Source organism: Pagrus pagrus (genome assembly GCF_965226575.1).
Source record: "Pagrus pagrus genome assembly, chromosome: 18".
NCBI classification, from domain to species: Eukaryota; Metazoa; Chordata; class Actinopteri; order Spariformes; family Sparidae; genus Pagrus; species Pagrus pagrus.
Genome location: NC_140202.1, coordinates 22,670,375 through 22,684,971, shown reverse-complemented (window position 1 = coordinate 22,684,971; position 14,597 = coordinate 22,670,375).

Here is a 14,597-nt window from a genome sequence, read left to right as displayed (position 1 = left end):
CCACGTCTGGGAGAAATTTAGAGTCAATCGGTCCAAATACCTGGAAGCTATTGAAAAAATCGGCCGACGTTTTCACGAAAAAGGCCATTTTTTCTTTAAAATATTCGCCAAAAATACAAATTTCACCCGATTCCAATGGGGACTGCTGTGTCTCGTTCAGCCAGTATAGGACCACGTCTGGGAGAAATTTCGAGTCAATCGGTCCAAAGACCTGGAAGCTATTGAAAAAATCAGCCGACGTTTTCATGAAAAAGGCCATTTTTTTCTTTAAAATATTCACCAAAAATACAAATTCCACCAGAATCCAACCAAAACCGGCGAGCCTCATTCCACCAGTGAGGAGGACATGCGTGTGCAATTTCGAGTCAATCGGTCAAAAGACGACCGTAACCCTAACCCTAGCCCCATAACCCTAACCCTAGCCCCATAACCCTAACCCTAACCCTAACCCTAGCCTCAGCCTTAAGCCAGCCTCATGAAACATTGTCCCTCTCACTAAAATATTCGCCAAAAATACAAATTTCACCCGATTCCAATGGGGACTGCTGTGTCTCGTTCAGCCAGTATAGGACCACGTCTGGGAGAAATTTCGAGTCAATCGGTCCAAAGACCTGGAAGCTATTGAAAAAATCAGCCGACGTTTTCATGAAAAAGGCCATTTTTTTCTTTAAAATATTCACCAAAAATACAAATTCCACCAGAATCCAACCAAAACCGGCGAGCCTCATTCCACCAGTGAGGAGGACATGCGTGTGCAATTTCGAGTCAATCGGTCAAAAGACGACCGTAACCCTAACCCTAGTCCCATAACCCTAACCCTAGCCCCATAACCCTAACCCTAACCCTAACCCTAGCCTCAGCCTTAAGCCAGCCTCATGAAACATTGTCCCTCTCACTAAAATATTCGCCAAAAATACAAATTTCACCCGAATCCAATGGGGACTGCTGTGTCTCGTTCAGCCAGTATAGGACCACGTCTGGGAGAAATTTAGAGTCAATCGGTCCAAATACCTGGAAGCTATTGAAAAAATCGGCCGACGTTTTCACGAAAAAGGCCATTTTTTCTTTAAAATATTCGCCAAAAATACAAATTTCACCCGATTCCAATGGGGACTGCTGTGTCTCGTTCAGCCAGTATAGGACCACGTCTGGGAGAAATTTCGAGTCAATCGGTCCAAAGACCTGGAAGCTATTGAAAAAATCGGCCGACGTTTTCATGAAAAAGGCCATTTTTTTCTTTAAAATATTCACCAAAAATACAAATTCCACCAGAATCCAACCAAAACCGGCGAGCCTCATTCCACCAGTGAGGAGGACATGCGTGTGCAATTTCGAGTCAATCGGTCAAAAGACGACCGTAACCCTAACCCTAGTCCCATAACCCTAACCCTAGCCCCATAACCCTAACCCTAACCCTAACCCTAGCCTCAGCCTTAAGCCAGCCTCATGAAACATTGTCCCTCTCACTAAAATATTCGCCAAAAATACAAATTTCACCCGATTCCAATGGGGACTGCTGTGTCTCGTTCAGCCAGTATAGGACCACGTCTGGGAGAAATTTCGAGTCAATCGGTCCAAAGACCTGGAAGCTATTGAAAAAATCAGCCGACGTTTTCATGAAAAAGGCCATTTTTTTCTTTAAAATATTCACCAAAAATACAAATTCCACCAGAATCCAACCAAAACCGGCGAGCCTCATTCCACCAGTGAGGAGGACATGCGTGTGCAATTTCGAGTCAATCGGTCAAAAGACGACCGTAACCCTAACCCTAGCCCCATAACCCTAACCCTAGCCCCATAACCCTAACCCTAACCCTAACCCTAGCCTCAGCCTTAAGCCAGCCTCATGAAACATTGTCCCTCTCACTAAAATATTCGCCAAAAATACAAATTTCACCCGATTCCAATGGGGACTGCTGTGTCTCGTTCAGCCAGTATAGGACCACGTCTGGGAGAAATTTCGAGTCAATCGGTCCAAAGACCTGGAAGCTATTGAAAAAATCAGCCGACGTTTTCATGAAAAAGGCCATTTTTTTCTTTAAAATATTCACCAAAAATACAAATTCCACCAGAATCCAACCAAAACCGGCGAGCCTCATTCCACCAGTGAGGAGGACATGCGTGTGCAATTTCGAGTCAATCGGTCAAAAGACGACCGTAACCCTAACCCTAGTCCCATAACCCTAACCCTAGCCCCATAACCCTAACCCTAACCCTAACCCTAGCCTCAGCCTTAAGCCAGCCTCATGAAACATTGTCCCTCTCACTAAAATATTCGCCAAAAATACAAATTTCACCCGAATCCAATGGGGACTGCTGTGTCTCGTTCAGCCAGTATAGGACCACGTCTGGGAGAAATTTAGAGTCAATCGGTCCAAATACCTGGAAGCTATTGAAAAAATCGGCCGACGTTTTCACGAAAAAGGCCATTTTTTCTTTAAAATATTCGCCAAAAATACAAATTTCACCCGATTCCAATGGGGACTGCTGTGTCTCGTTCAGCCAGTATAGGACCACGTCTGGGAGAAATTTCGAGTCAATCGGTCCAAAGACCTGGAAGCTATTGAAAAAATCGGCCGACGTTTTCATGAAAAAGGCCATTTTTTTCTTTAAAATATTCACCAAAAATACAAATTCCACCAGAATCCAACCAAAACCGGCGAGCCTCATTCCACCAGTGAGGAGGACATGCGTGTGCAATTTCGAGTCAATCGGTCAAAAGACGACCGTAACCCTAACCCTAGTCCCATAACCCTAACCCTAGCCCCATAACCCTAACCCTAACCCTAACCCTAGCCTCAGCCTTAAGCCAGCCTCATGAAACATTGTCCCTCTCACTAAAATATTCGCCAAAAATACAAATTTCACCCGATTCCAATGGGGACTGCTGTGTCTCGTTCAGCCAGTATAGGACCACGTCTGGGAGAAATTTCGAGTCAATCGGTCCAAAGACCTGGAAGCTATTGAAAAAATCGGCCGACGTTTTCATGAAAAAGGCCATTTTTTTCTTTAAAATATTCACCAAAAATACAAATTCCACCAGAATCCAACCAAAACCGGCGAGCCTCATTCCACCAGTGAGCAGGACATGCGTGTGCAATTTCGAGTCAATCGGTCAAAAGACGACCGTAACCCTAACCCTAGCCCCATAACCCTAACCCTAGCCCCATAACCCTAACCCTAACCCTAACCCTAGCCTCAGCCTTAAGCCAGCCTCATGAAACATTGTCCCTCTCACTAAAATATTCGCCAAAAATACAAATTTCACCCGAATCCAATGGGGACTGCTGTGTCTCGTTCAGCCAGTATAGGACCACGTCTGGGAGAAATTGAGAGTCAATCGGTCCAAATACCTGGAAGCTATTGAAAAAATCGGCCGACGTTTTCACGAAAAAGGCCATTTTTTCTTTAAAATATTCGCCAAAAATACAAATTTCACCCGATTCCAATGGGGACTGCTGTGTCTCGTTCAGCCAGTATAGGACCACGTCTGGGAGAAATTTCGAGTCAATCGGTCCAAAGACCTGGAAGCTATTGAAAAAATCAGCCGACGTTTTCATGAAAAAGGCCATTTTTTTCTTTAAAATATTCACCAAAAATACAAATTCCACCAGAATCCAACCAAAACCGGCGAGCCTCATTCCACCAGTGAGGAGGACTTGCGTGTGCAATTTCGAGTCAATCGGTCAAAAGACGACCGTAACCCTAACCCTAGCCCCATAACCCTAACCCTAGCCCCATAACCCTAACCCTAACCCTAACCCTAGCCTCAGCCTTAAGCCAGCCTCATGAAACATTGTCCCTCTCACTAAAATATTCGCCAAAAATACAAATTTCACCCGAATCCAATGGGGACTGCTGTGTCTCGTTCAGCCAGTATAGGACCACGTCTGGGAGAAATTTAGAGTCAATCGGTCCAAATACCTGGAAGCTATTGAAAAAATCGGCCGACGTTTTCACGAAAAAGGCCATTTTTTCTTTAAAATATTCGCCAAAAATACAAATTTCACCCGATTCCAATGGGGACTGCTGTGTCTCGTTCAGCCAGTATAGGACCACGTCTGGGAGAAATTTCGAGTCAATCGGTCCAAAGACCTGGAAGCTATTGAAAAAATCGGCCGACGTTTTCATGAAAAAGGCCATTTTTTTCTTTAAAATATTCACCAAAAATACAAATTCCACCAGAATCCAACCAAAACCGGCGAGCCTCATTCCACCAGTGAGGAGGACATGCGTGTGCAATTTCGAGTCAATCGGTCAAAAGACGACCGTAACCCTAACCCTAGTCCCATAACCCTAACCCTAGCCCCATAACCCTAACCCTAACCCTAACCCTAGCCTCAGCCTTAAGCCAGCCTCATGAAACATTGTCCCTCTCACTAAAATATTCGCCAAAAATACAAATTTCACCCGATTCCAATGGGGACTGCTGTGTCTCGTTCAGCCAGTATAGGACCACGTCTGGGAGAAATTTCGAGTCAATCGGTCCAAAGACCTGGAAGCTATTGAAAAAATCAGCCGACGTTTTCATGAAAAAGGCCATTTTTTTCTTTAAAATATTCACCAAAAATACAAATTCCACCAGAATCCAACCAAAACCGGCGAGCCTCATTCCACCAGTGAGGAGGACATGCGTGTGCAATTTCGAGTCAATCGGTCAAAAGACGACCGTAACCCTAACCCTAGCCCCATAACCCTAACCCTAGCCCCATAACCCTAACCCTAACCCTAACCCTAGCCTCAGCCTTAAGCCAGCCTCATGAAACATTGTCCCTCTCACTAAAATATTCGCCAAAAATACAAATTTCACCCGATTCCAATGGGGACTGCTGTGTCTCGTTCAGCCAGTATAGGACCACGTCTGGGAGAAATTTCGAGTCAATCGGTCCAAAGACCTGGAAGCTATTGAAAAAATCAGCCGACGTTTTCATGAAAAAGGCCATTTTTTTCTTTAAAATATTCACCAAAAATACAAATTCCACCAGAATCCAACCAAAACCGGCGAGCCTCATTCCACCAGTGAGGAGGACATGCGTGTGCAATTTCGAGTCAATCGGTCAAAAGACGACCGTAACCCTAACCCTAGTCCCATAACCCTAACCCTAGCCCCATAACCCTAACCCTAACCCTAACCCTAGCCTCAGCCTTAAGCCAGCCTCATGAAACATTGTCCCTCTCACTAAAATATTCGCCAAAAATACAAATTTCACCCGAATCCAATGGGGACTGCTGTGTCTCGTTCAGCCAGTATAGGACCACGTCTGGGAGAAATTTAGAGTCAATCGGTCCAAATACCTGGAAGCTATTGAAAAAATCGGCCGACGTTTTCACGAAAAAGGCCATTTTTTCTTTAAAATATTCGCCAAAAATACAAATTTCACCCGATTCCAATGGGGACTGCTGTGTCTCGTTCAGCCAGTATAGGACCACGTCTGGGAGAAATTTCGAGTCAATCGGTCCAAAGACCTGGAAGCTATTGAAAAAATCAGCCGACGTTTTCATGAAAAAGGCCATTTTTTTCTTTAAAATATTCACCAAAAATACAAATTCCACCAGAATCCAACCAAAACCGGCGAGCCTCATTCCACCAGTGAGGAGGACATGCGTGTGCAATTTCGAGTCAATCGGTCAAAAGACGACCGTAACCCTAACCCTAGCCCCATAACCCTAACCCTAGCCCCATAACCCTAACCCTAACCCTAACCCTAGCCTCAGCCTTAAGCCAGCCTCATGAAACATTGTCCCTCTCACTAAAATATTCGCCAAAAATACAAATTTCACCCGATTCCAATGGGGACTGCTGTGTCTCGTTCAGCCAGTATAGGACCACGTCTGGGAGAAATTTCGAGTCAATCGGTCCAAAGACCTGGAAGCTATTGAAAAAATCAGCCGACGTTTTCATGAAAAAGGCCATTTTTTTCTTTAAAATATTCACCAAAAATACAAATTCCACCAGAATCCAACCAAAACCGGCGAGCCTCATTCCACCAGTGAGGAGGACATGCGTGTGCAATTTCGAGTCAATCGGTCAAAAGACGACCGTAACCCTAACCCTAGTCCCATAACCCTAACCCTAGCCCCATAACCCTAACCCTAACCCTAACCCTAGCCTCAGCCTTAAGCCAGCCTCATGAAACATTGTCCCTCTCACTAAAATATTCGCCAAAAATACAAATTTCACCCGAATCCAATGGGGACTGCTGTGTCTCGTTCAGCCAGTATAGGACCACGTCTGGGAGAAATTTAGAGTCAATCGGTCCAAATACCTGGAAGCTATTGAAAAAATCGGCCGACGTTTTCACGAAAAAGGCCATTTTTTCTTTAAAATATTCGCCAAAAATACAAATTTCACCCGATTCCAATGGGGACTGCTGTGTCTCGTTCAGCCAGTATAGGACCACGTCTGGGAGAAATTTCGAGTCAATCGGTCCAAAGACCTGGAAGCTATTGAAAAAATCGGCCGACGTTTTCATGAAAAAGGCCATTTTTTTCTTTAAAATATTCACCAAAAATACAAATTCCACCAGAATCCAACCAAAACCGGCGAGCCTCATTCCACCAGTGAGGAGGACATGCGTGTGCAATTTCGAGTCAATCGGTCAAAAGACGACCGTAACCCTAACCCTAGTCCCATAACCCTAACCCTAGCCCCATAACCCTAACCCTAACCCTAACCCTAGCCTCAGCCTTAAGCCAGCCTCATGAAACATTGTCCCTCTCACTAAAATATTCGCCAAAAATACAAATTTCACCCGATTCCAATGGGGACTGCTGTGTCTCGTTCAGCCAGTATAGGACCACGTCTGGGAGAAATTTCGAGTCAATCGGTCCAAAGACCTGGAAGCTATTGAAAAAATCAGCCGACGTTTTCATGAAAAAGGCCATTTTTTTCTTTAAAATATTCACCAAAAATACAAATTCCACCAGAATCCAACCAAAACCGGCGAGCCTCATTCCACCAGTGAGGAGGACATGCGTGTGCAATTTCGAGTCAATCGGTCAAAAGACGACCGTAACCCTAACCCTAGCCCCATAACCCTAACCCTAGCCCCATAACCCTAACCCTAACCCTAACCCTAGCCTCAGCCTTAAGCCAGCCTCATGAAACATTGTCCCTCTCACTAAAATATTCGCCAAAAATACAAATTTCACCCGATTCCAATGGGGACTGCTGTGTCTCGTTCAGCCAGTATAGGACCACGTCTGGGAGAAATTTCGAGTCAATCGGTCCAAAGACCTGGAAGCTATTGAAAAAATCAGCCGACGTTTTCATGAAAAAGGCCATTTTTTTCTTTAAAATATTCACCAAAAATACAAATTCCACCAGAATCCAACCAAAACCGGCGAGCCTCATTCCACCAGTGAGGAGGACATGCGTGTGCAATTTCGAGTCAATCGGTCAAAAGACGACCGTAACCCTAACCCTAGTCCCATAACCCTAACCCTAGCCCCATAACCCTAACCCTAACCCTAACCCTAGCCTCAGCCTTAAGCCAGCCTCATGAAACATTGTCCCTCTCACTAAAATATTCGCCAAAAATACAAATTTCACCCGAATCCAATGGGGACTGCTGTGTCTCGTTCAGCCAGTATAGGACCACGTCTGGGAGAAATTTAGAGTCAATCGGTCCAAATACCTGGAAGCTATTGAAAAAATCGGCCGACGTTTTCACGAAAAAGGCCATTTTTTCTTTAAAATATTCGCCAAAAATACAAATTTCACCCGATTCCAATGGGGACTGCTGTGTCTCGTTCAGCCAGTATAGGACCACGTCTGGGAGAAATTTCGAGTCAATCGGTCCAAAGACCTGGAAGCTATTGAAAAAATCAGCCGACGTTTTCATGAAAAAGGCCATTTTTTTCTTTAAAATATTCACCAAAAATACAAATTCCACCAGAATCCAACCAAAACCGGCGAGCCTCATTCCACCAGTGAGGAGGACATGCGTGTGCAATTTCGAGTCAATCGGTCAAAAGACGACCGTAACCCTAACCCTAGTCCCATAACCCTAACCCTAGCCCCATAACCCTAACCCTAACCCTAACCCTAGCCTCAGCCTTAAGCCAGCCTCATGAAACATTGTCCCTCTCACTAAAATATTCGCCAAAAATACAAATTTCACCCGAATCCAATGGGGACTGCTGTGTCTCGTTCAGCCAGTATAGGACCACGTCTGGGAGAAATTTAGAGTCAATCGGTCCAAATACCTGGAAGCTATTGAAAAAATCGGCCGACGTTTTCACGAAAAAGGCCATTTTTTCTTTAAAATATTCGCCAAAAATACAAATTTCACCCGATTCCAATGGGGACTGCTGTGTCTCGTTCAGCCAGTATAGGACCACGTCTGGGAGAAATTTCGAGTCAATCGGTCCAAAGACCTGGAAGCTATTGAAAAAATCGGCCGACGTTTTCATGAAAAAGGCCATTTTTTTCTTTAAAATATTCACCAAAAATACAAATTCCACCAGAATCCAACCAAAACCGGCGAGCCTCATTCCACCAGTGAGGAGGACATGCGTGTGCAATTTCGAGTCAATCGGTCAAAAGACGACCGTAACCCTAACCCTAGTCCCATAACCCTAACCCTAGCCCCATAACCCTAACCCTAACCCTAACCCTAGCCTCAGCCTTAAGCCAGCCTCATGAAACATTGTCCCTCTCACTAAAATATTCGCCAAAAATACAAATTTCACCCGATTCCAATGGGGACTGCTGTGTCTCGTTCAGCCAGTATAGGACCACGTCTGGGAGAAATTTCGAGTCAATCGGTCCAAAGACCTGGAAGCTATTGAAAAAATCAGCCGACGTTTTCATGAAAAAGGCCATTTTTTTCTTTAAAATATTCACCAAAAATACAAATTCCACCAGAATCCAACCAAAACCGGCGAGCCTCATTCCACCAGTGAGGAGGACATGCGTGTGCAATTTCGAGTCAATCGGTCAAAAGACGACCGTAACCCTAACCCTAGCCCCATAACCCTAACCCTAGCCCCATAACCCTAACCCTAACCCTAACCCTAGCCTCAGCCTTAAGCCAGCCTCATGAAACATTGTCCCTCTCACTAAAATATTCGCCAAAAATACAAATTTCACCCGATTCCAATGGGGACTGCTGTGTCTCGTTCAGCCAGTATAGGACCACGTCTGGGAGAAATTTCGAGTCAATCGGTCCAAAGACCTGGAAGCTATTGAAAAAATCAGCCGACGTTTTCATGAAAAAGGCCATTTTTTTCTTTAAAATATTCACCAAAAATACAAATTCCACCAGAATCCAACCAAAACCGGCGAGCCTCATTCCACCAGTGAGGAGGACATGCGTGTGCAATTTCGAGTCAATCGGTCAAAAGACGACCGTAACCCTAACCCTAGTCCCATAACCCTAACCCTAGCCCCATAACCCTAACCCTAACCCTAACCCTAGCCTCAGCCTTAAGCCAGCCTCATGAAACATTGTCCCTCTCACTAAAATATTCGCCAAAAATACAAATTTCACCCGAATCCAATGGGGACTGCTGTGTCTCGTTCAGCCAGTATAGGACCACGTCTGGGAGAAATTTAGAGTCAATCGGTCCAAATACCTGGAAGCTATTGAAAAAATCGGCCGACGTTTTCACGAAAAAGGCCATTTTTTCTTTAAAATATTCGCCAAAAATACAAATTTCACCCGATTCCAATGGGGACTGCTGTGTCTCGTTCAGCCAGTATAGGACCACGTCTGGGAGAAATTTCGAGTCAATCGGTCCAAAGACCTGGAAGCTATTGAAAAAATCGGCCGACGTTTTCATGAAAAAGGCCATTTTTTTCTTTAAAATATTCACCAAAAATACAAATTCCACCAGAATCCAACCAAAACCGGCGAGCCTCATTCCACCAGTGAGGAGGACATGCGTGTGCAATTTCGAGTCAATCGGTCAAAAGACGACCGTAACCCTAACCCTAGTCCCATAACCCTAACCCTAGCCCCATAACCCTAACCCTAACCCTAACCCTAGCCTCAGCCTTAAGCCAGCCTCATGAAACATTGTCCCTCTCACTAAAATATTCGCCAAAAATACAAATTTCACCCGATTCCAATGGGGACTGCTGTGTCTCGTTCAGCCAGTATAGGACCACGTCTGGGAGAAATTTCGAGTCAATCGGTCCAAAGACCTGGAAGCTATTGAAAAAATCGGCCGACGTTTTCATGAAAAAGGCCATTTTTTTCTTTAAAATATTCACCAAAAATACAAATTCCACCAGAATCCAACCAAAACCGGCGAGCCTCATTCCACCAGTGAGCAGGACATGCGTGTGCAATTTCGAGTCAATCGGTCAAAAGACGACCGTAACCCTAACCCTAGCCCCATAACCCTAACCCTAGCCCCATAACCCTAACCCTAACCCTAACCCTAGCCTCAGCCTTAAGCCAGCCTCATGAAACATTGTCCCTCTCACTAAAATATTCGCCAAAAATACAAATTTCACCCGAATCCAATGGGGACTGCTGTGTCTCGTTCAGCCAGTATAGGACCACGTCTGGGAGAAATTGAGAGTCAATCGGTCCAAATACCTGGAAGCTATTGAAAAAATCGGCCGACGTTTTCACGAAAAAGGCCATTTTTTCTTTAAAATATTCGCCAAAAATACAAATTTCACCCGATTCCAATGGGGACTGCTGTGTCTCGTTCAGCCAGTATAGGACCACGTCTGGGAGAAATTTCGAGTCAATCGGTCCAAAGACCTGGAAGCTATTGAAAAAATCAGCCGACGTTTTCATGAAAAAGGCCATTTTTTTCTTTAAAATATTCACCAAAAATACAAATTCCACCAGAATCCAACCAAAACCGGCGAGCCTCATTCCACCAGTGAGGAGGACTTGCGTGTGCAATTTCGAGTCAATCGGTCAAAAGACGACCGTAACCCTAACCCTAGCCCCATAACCCTAACCCTAGCCCCATAACCCTAACCCTAACCCTAACCCTAGCCTCAGCCTTAAGCCAGCCTCATGAAACATTGTCCCTCTCACTAAAATATTCGCCAAAAATACAAATTTCACCCGAATCCAATGGGGACTGCTGTGTCTCGTTCAGCCAGTATAGGACCACGTCTGGGAGAAATTTAGAGTCAATCGGTCCAAATACCTGGAAGCTATTGAAAAAATCGGCCGACGTTTTCACGAAAAAGGCCATTTTTTCTTTAAAATATTCGCCAAAAATACAAATTTCACCCGATTCCAATGGGGACTGCTGTGTCTCGTTCAGCCAGTATAGGACCACGTCTGGGAGAAATTTCGAGTCAATCGGTCCAAAGACCTGGAAGCTATTGAAAAAATCGGCCGACGTTTTCATGAAAAAGGCCATTTTTTTCTTTAAAATATTCACCAAAAATACAAATTCCACCAGAATCCAACCAAAACCGGCGAGCCTCATTCCACCAGTGAGGAGGACATGCGTGTGCAATTTCGAGTCAATCGGTCAAAAGACGACCGTAACCCTAACCCTAGCCCCATAACCCTAACCCTAGCCCCATAACCCTAACCCTAACCCTAACCCTAGCCTCAGCCTTAAGCCAGCCTCATGAAACATTGTCCCTCTCACTAAAATATTCGCCAAAAATACAAATTTCACCCGAATCCAATGGGGACTGCTGTGTCTCGTTCAGCCAGTATAGGACCACGTCTGGGAGAAATTTAGAGTCAATCGGTCCAAATACCTGGAAGCTATTGAAAAAATCGGCCGACGTTTTCACGAAAAAGGCCATTTTTTCTTTAAAATATTCGCCAAAAATACAAATTTCACCCGATTCCAATGGGGACTGCTGTGTCTCGTTCAGCCAGTATAGGACCACGTCTGGGAGAAATTTCGAGTCAATCAGTCCAAAGACCTGGAAGCTATTGAAAAAATCGGCCGACGTTTTCATGAAAAAGGCCATTTTTTTCTTTAAAATATTCACCAAAAATACAAATTCCACCAGAATCCAACCAAAACCGGCGAGCCTCATTCCACCAGTGAGGAGGACATGCGTGTGCAATTTCGAGTCAATTGGTCAAAAGACGACCGTAACCCTAACCCTAGTCCCATAACCCTAACCCTAGCCCCATAACCCTAACCCTAACCCTAACCCTAGCCTCAGCCTTAAGCCAGCCTCATGAAACATTGTCCCTCTCACTAAAATATTCGCCAAAAATACAAATTTCACCCGAATCCAATGGGGACTGCTGTGTCTCGTTCAGCCAGTATAGGACCACGTCTGGGAGAAATTTAGAGTCAATCGGTCCAAATACCTGGAAGCTATTGAAAAAATCGGCCGACGTTTTCACGAAAAAGGCCATTTTTTCTTTAAAATATTCGCCAAAAATACAAATTTCACCCGAATCCAATGGGGACTGCTGTGTCTCGTTCAGCCAGTATAGGACCACGTCTGGGAGAAATTTAGAGTCAATCGGTCCAAATACCTGGAAGCTATTGAAAAAATCGGCCGACGTTTTCACGAAAAAGGCCATTTTTTCTTTAAAATATTCGCCAAAAATACAAATTTCACCCGATTCCAATGGGGACTGCTGTGTCTCGTTCAGCCAGTATAGGACCACGTCTGGGAGAAATTTCGAGTCAATCGGTCCAAAGACCTGGAAGCTATTGAAAAAATCAGCCGACGTTTTCATGAAAAAGGCCATTTTTTTCTTTAAAATATTCACCAAAAATACAAATTCCACCAGAATCCAACCAAAACCGGCGAGCCTCATTCCACCAGTGAGGAGGACATGCGTGTGCAATTTCGAGTCAATCGGTCAAAAGACGACCGTAACCCTAACCCTAGTCCCATAACCCTAACCCTAGCCCCATAACCCTAACCCTAACCCTAACCCTAGCCTCAGCCTTAAGCCAGCCTCATGAAACATTGTCCCTCTCACTAAAATATTCGCCAAAAATACAAATTTCACCCGAATCCAATGGGGACTGCTGTGTCTCGTTCAGCCAGTATAGGACCACGTCTGGGAGAAATTTAGAGTCAATCGGTCCAAATACCTGGAAGCTATTGAAAAAATCGGCCGACGTTTTCACGAAAAAGGCCATTTTTTCTTTAAAATATTCGCCAAAAATACAAATTTCACCCGATTCCAATGGGGACTGCTGTGTCTCGTTCAGCCAGTATAGGACCACGTCTGGGAGAAATTTCGAGTCAATCGGTCCAAAGACCTGGAAGCTATTGAAAAAATCGGCCCACGTTTTCATGAAAAAGGCCATTTTTTTCTTTAAAATATTCACCAAAAATACAAATTCCACCAGAATCCAACCAAAACCGGCGAGCCTCATTCCACCAGTGAGGAGGACATGCGTGTGCAATTTCGAGTCAATCGGTCAAAAGACGACCGTAACCCTAACCCTAGCCCCATAACCCTAACCCTAGCCCCATAACCCTAACCCTAACCCTAACCCTAGCCTCAGCCTTAAGCCAGCCTCATGAAACATTGTCCCTCTCACTAAAATATTCGCCAAAAATACAAATTTCACCCGAATCCAATGGGGACTGCTGTGTCTCGTTCAGCCAGTATAGGACCACGTCTGGGAGAAATTTAGAGTCAATCGGTCCAAATACCTGGAAGCTATTGAAAAAATCGGCCGACGTTTTCACGAAAAAGGCCATTTTTTCTTTAAAATATTCGCCAAAAATACAAATTTCACCCGATTCCAATGGGGACTGCTGTGTCTCGTTCAGCCAGTATAGGACCACGTCTGGGAGAAATTTCGAGTCAATCGGTCCAAAGACCTGGAAGCTATTGAAAAAATCGGCCGACGTTTTCATGAAAAAGGCCATTTTTTTCTTTAAAATATTCACCAAAAATACAAATTCCACCAGAATCCAACCAAAACCGGCGAGCCTCATTCCACCAGTGAGGAGGACATGCGTGTGCAATTTCGAGTCAATCGGTCAAAAGACGACCGTAACCCTAACCCTAGCCCCATAACCCTAACCCTAGCCCCATAACCCTAACCCTAACCCTAACCCTAGCCTCAGCCTTAAGCCAGCCTCATGAAACATTGTCCCTCTCACTAAAATATTCGCCAAAAATACAAATTTCACCCGAATCCAATGGGGACTGCTGTGTCTCGTTCAGCCAGTATAGGACCACGTCTGGGAGAAATTTAGAGTCAATCGGTCCAAATACCTGGAAGCTATTGAAAAAATCGGCCGACGTTTTCACGAAAAAGGCCATTTTTTCTTTAAAATATTCGCCAAAAATACAAATTTCACCCGATTCCAATGGGGACTGCTGTGTCTCGTTCAGCCAGTATAGGACCACGTCTGGGAGAAATTTCGAGTCAATCGGTCCAAAGACCTGGAAGCTATTGAAAAAATCGGCCGACGTTTTCATGAAAAAGGCCATTTTTTCCTTTAAAATATTCACCAAAAATACAAATTCCACCAGAATCCAACCAAAACCGGCGAGCCTCATTCCACCAGTGAGGAGGACATGCGTGTGCAATTTCGAGTCAATCGGTCAAAAGACGACCGTAACCCTAACCCTAGCCCCATAACCCTAACCCTAGCCCCATAACCCTAACCCTAACCCTAACCCTAGCCTCAGCCTTAAGCCAGCCTCATGAAACATTGTCCC